At 36.9% G+C, this 5,664-nt stretch overlaps 1 pseudogene; it reads right to left on the bottom strand.

Moving 5' to 3' along the window:
• Positions 1-2,329: 2,329 nt before the first annotated feature.
• LOC118006326 lies at positions 2,330-2,442 on the bottom strand (annotated as a pseudogene).
• Positions 2,443-5,664: the final 3,222 nt, after the last annotated feature.

Here is a 5,664-nt window from a genome sequence, read left to right as displayed (position 1 = left end):
ACATGAAGATAAGGCTATGTCATTTGCTTTCCTTCCTTCCTGGAGGGAAAGATATCACAGGAAAGCCACTTCCCAACCTAAACACACACACACACACACATGCACACACACGCACACACACAGGTGTGTGTGTGTGTGTGTATATATATATATATATATACACATACACAAAGCATAATCATATATATATAATATATAATACATATATATATTCATCACCAGCATAATACATAATCAAACTGCATTTTCAAACATTGTGGGAGTATTCAGACAATAGAAATGAAAATATTTTGCATGCAATCACACAGCAAAGTTTCTTAGAAACTTTTGAACAATGAAGATACAGAAGGTAATCTATATTATTAATTTTTTAGAGATTTATTTATTTATGTGAAAGGGAGAGTGAGCATGAGTGGGAGTGGCAGAAGGAGAAAGAATCTCAAGCAGATTCCACGCTGAGCATGGAGATCAATGTGGGGCTCCATCTCACACACTGAGATCAGGACCTGAGCCAAACCCCAAAGTTGGAGGCTTAACTGACTACACCACCCAGGTGCCCCGATAACCTATATTATTATTAAATTTATATTAAGTTCCCAAACAGAGGAAACAAAACTATATAGAAGAGCAAGGAAATGGATATCACAAATGTTAGGATTATGGATACTTCTGAAAAGGAAAGTGTGACACATGAATGGAGGTGGGACCACGATGCCTACTGGGGACTGGCCACAGTCTACCTCATGATGGATGATGCTCTATAAGGTGTGGTTTAGACTTATTTTTAAGTCTGCACATACATGTTTTTGCATTTTCTATGGATATGGTCTCACATTAAGACAGAACAAAACTAGAAACAAGCAAAATTAAAAAAAAAAAAAGGAAAAGTGTAAGAGGGTGATGCTTTCTTCCCACTTTCCCACCAAGAATCTTTCTTAATTAGCACTGTTAATATGGCTACCACACTGCCTCAATGCTCTGCATCTCAGGAACTTTACATTCTTTTTAAGAGAACTTTTTAAAAGGGTAAAACACTTTCCATAAATATGCCTTGTGCCTTTCCAGTTTTTTAAAAAAAATTATATTTTATGTCTTGTGATACTTGTAGCAAGCAAGCTCCTAATGTGAAATGGTGCTAGTATCTGCCAATAGTGAGAAACCTACTCAGGTTACAGAGTTAGACATGACATTACCTTTGACGACAATCCAGGAGTTCATTGTCTTCTTCAGCTGAGAGGGAAAAAAAAAATGTCTTTACTCTTCTTAAAAAGTTATTTAATACACTGAAATTTAAGTGCAGAGTAAAATATGCCAGTTCAAGTATATCATTAATGTTATAGCCAACCATGGATTAAGAAATCTATCTTCCCTGATCAGCAGGCTTATGACTCTCTAACAATACCTAAGTTAATCACATTCACTTTACCAACAAGTTTCAGAAATTCTAATTACTTTGGAAAGGCACTTGCCCAGCTCATCACAGCAGTGTCCTCATTTTGCTTTTAAAAATATTTGTCTGAGTCTACAGACTTTCTCCCTTGATAGTAAACAAATTTCAATGACAAGAAACTGTTCCAAATTTCCTCACATACCTAATGGAAGAATAAACTAGAAAAGTACTACTTCAAAAATAATATATTTTTTCATATTCTCTTATTTTGGGTTGCTGTAACAAATGCCACAGACTGGATGGCTTAACGACAATTTATTTTCGTACTTCCAGAGGCTGACACATGCACGATCAAGGTACTGCTGGTTCTGTTCCCTGGGAGGGCTTGCTTCCTGGTTTGCAGACAGATGCCTTCACACTGTATCTTCTCAAGACAGAGAGATGGTCTCTCTCCTGTCTCTTCTTGTAAAGGCACTAAACCCATTCAGAGGGCCCCACCCTCATGACTTTGTCGCCTACCATACAGGCCCCACCTCCTGATGGGCACTGGGGCTTCAATATAAGGATTTTGAAGGAAATCAACATTGAGTCCACAGTCCATAGTAGTCTCTGTTGTGGTTTCCGAAAATAATTGAAAATTTACGGAACTCAAAATGTACTTTTTTGAAATCAGCTCATACAGATATTTTTCACAATTGAATATGTTTACCTAAATAGGACTCAATTAATATCTTATCTAATGGTGTTAAGAGGAAGAAAATGAGACCTTTCTATAAAAGGTCTTTCTATAAAAGACCTTTCTATAAAAGACCTTTCTATAAAAGTTTTTGGACTGGTTCTTTTTGATAGATAGAAGCACTTTAAAATAACTTTTTGAAAGAATTCAAAATAAATTCCACAGCAGTTCTCAAGACGCCCTTTACATTTTCTGTATGTCTTTCAGAGTCTGAAAGATCTGTTTTGGTCATTTCTAAATCATATTTAAAGATAAAATGTTAAACTGATTAGAACAGTTACAACACTTGATCTTAGCCAAAAGGGCGAGAAGCAATCATCTAAGCAAAAGATCAACAAGGAAATAAAGACTTTAAATGACACACTGGACCAAATGGACTTCACAGATATATTCAGAACATTCCATCCCAAAGCAACAGAATACACATTCTTCTCCAGTGTCCATGGAATATTCTCCAGAATAGATCACATCCTAGGTCACAAATCAGGTCTCAACCAGTACCAAAAGATTGGGATCATTCCCTGCATATTTTCGGACCACAATGCTTTGAAACTAGAACTCAATCACAAGAAGAAAGTCAGAAAGAACTCAAATACATGGAGGCTAAAGAGCATCCTACTAAAGAATGAATGGGTCAACCAGGAAATTAAAGAAGAATTTTAAAAAATCATGGAAACAAATGAAAATGAAAACACAACTGTTCAAAATCTTTGCGATGCAGCAAAGGCAGTCCTAAGAGGAAAGTATATAGCAATACAAGCCTTTCTCAAGAAACAAGAAAGGTCTCAAATACACACCCTAACCATACACCTAAAAGAGCTGGAGAAAGAACAGAAAATAAAGCCTAAACCCAGCAGAAGAAGAGAAATAATAACGATCAGGACAGAAATCAATGAAATAGAAACCAAAAGAACAGTAGAACAGATCAACAAAACTAGGAGCTGGTACTTTGAAAGACTTAATAAGATTAATAAACCCCAGGCCAGACTTATCAAAAAGAAAAGAGAAATGACCCAAATAAATAAAATCATGAATGAAAGAGGAGGGATCACAACCAACACCGAAGAAACACAAACAATTATAAGAACATATTGTGAGCAGCTATATGCCAGCAAATTAGATAATCTGGAAGAAATGGTTGCATTCCTAGAGATGTATAAACTACCAAAACTGAACCAGGAAGAAATAGAAAACCTGAACAGACCTATAACCACTAAGGAAATTGAAGGAATTATCAAAAATCTCCCAACAAACAAGAGCCCAGGGCCAGATGGCTTCCCAGGGGAATTCTACCAAACATTTAAAGAAGAATTAATACCTATTCTTCTGAAACTGTTCCAAAAAATTGAAATGGAAGGACAATTTCCAAACTTATTTTATGAGGCCAGCATTACCTTGATCCCCAAACCAGACAAAGACCCCATCAAAAAGGAGAATTACAGACCAATATCCCTGATGAACATGGATGCAAAAATTCTCACCAAAATATTAGTCAATAGGACTGAACAGTACATTAAAAGGATTATTCACCATGACAAAGTGAGATTTATTCCTGGGCTGCAAGGGTGGTTCAACATCTGCAAATCAATCTATGTGATACAATACGTTAATAAAAGAAAGAACAAGAACCATATGATCCTCTCAATAGATGCAGAAAAAGCATTTAACAAAGTACAGCATCCTTTCTTGATCAAAACTCTTCAGAGTATAGGGATAGAGGGTACATACCTCAATATCATAAAAGCCATCTACAAAAAACACACAGCGAATATCATTCTCAATGGGGAAAAACTGAGAGGTTTCCCCCTAAGGTCAGGAACACAGCAGGGATATCCACTATCACCACTGCTGGTCAACATAATACTACAAGTCCTAGCCACAGCAATCAGGCAACAAAAAGAAATAAAAGGCATCCAAATCAGCAAAGAAGAAGTCAAACTCTCACTCTTTGCAGATAATATAATACTTTATGTGAAAAACCCAAAAGACTCCACACCAAAACTACTAGAACTCATACAGGAATTCAGTAAAGTGCAGGATATAAAATCAATGCACAGAAATCAGTGGCATTTCCATACACCAACAACAAGACAGAAGATAGAGAAATTAAGGAGTCAATCCCATTTACAATTGCATCCAAAACCATAAAATACCTAGGAATAAATCTAAACAAAGAGGCAAAGAATCTGTACTCAGAAAACTATAAAATACTCATGAAAGAAAGTGAGGAAGACACAAAGAAATGGAAAAAAGTTCCATGCTCATGGATTGGAAGAACAAATATTGTGAAGATGTCAAAGCTACCTAGAGCAATCTACACATTCAATGCAATCCCTATCAAAATACTATCCACTTTTTTCAAAGAAATGGAACAAATAATCCTAAAATTTGTATGGAACCAGAAAAGACCCCAAATAGCCAGAGGAATGTTGAAAAAGAAAAGCAAAGCTGGTGGCATCACAATTCCAGACTTCAAGCTCTATTATAAAGCTGTCATCATCAAGACAGTATGGTACTGGCACAAAAACAGACACATAGATCAATGGAACAGAATAGAGAGCCCAGAAATGGACCCTCAACTCTATGGTCAACTAATCTTCCACAAAGCAGGAAAGAATGTCCAATGAAAAAAAGACAGTCTCTTCAACACATGGTGTTGGGAAAATTGGACAGCCACATGCAGAAGAATGAAAGTGGACCATTTTCTTACACCACACACAAAAATAGACTCAAAATGGTTGAAAGACCTCAATGTGAGACAGGAGTCCATGAAAATTCTAGAGGAGAACACAGGCAGCAACCTCTTCAACCTCAGCCGCAGCAACTTCTTCCTAGAAATATCGCCAAAGGCAAGGAAAACAAGGGCAAAAATGAACTATTGGGACCTCATCAAGATAAAAAATTTTGTACAGCGAAGGAAACAGTCAACAAAACCAAAAGACAACCGACAGAATGGGAGAAGATATTTGCAAATGACATATCAGATAAAGGACTAGTATCCAAAATCTATAAAGAACTTATGAAACTCAACACCCAAAGAACAAATAATCCAATCAAGAAATGGGCAGAAGACATGAACAGACATTTTTCCAAAGAAGACCCAAATGGCCAACAGAAACATGAAAAAGTGCTGAACATCGCTCGGCATCAGGGAAATCCAAATCAAAACCTCAATGAGATACCACCTCACACAAGTTAGAATGGCTAAAAGTAACAAGTCAGGAATCGACAGATGTTGGCGAGGATGCGGAGAAAGGGGAACCCTCCTACACTGTTGGTGGGAATGCAAGCTGGTGCAGCCACTCTGGAAAATAGTATGGAGGTTCCTCAAAAAGTTGAAAATAGAGCTACCCTATGACCTAGCAATTGCACTACTGGGTATTTACCCCAAAGATACAAATGTAGTGATCTGAAGGGGTACATGCACCCCAATGTTTATAGCAGCAATGTCCACAATAGCCAAACTGTGGAAAGAGCCAAGATGTCCATCAACAGATGAATGGATAAAGAAGATGTGGTATATATAAATACAATGGAA

Source organism: Mirounga leonina, unplaced genomic scaffold, assembly GCF_011800145.1.
Source record: "Mirounga leonina isolate KUSES-001 unplaced genomic scaffold, KU_Mleo_1.0 Mir_95, whole genome shotgun sequence".
NCBI lineage: Eukaryota > Metazoa > Chordata > Mammalia > Carnivora > Phocidae > Mirounga > Mirounga leonina.
This window is presented reverse-complemented; position numbering and strand designations above follow the sequence as displayed.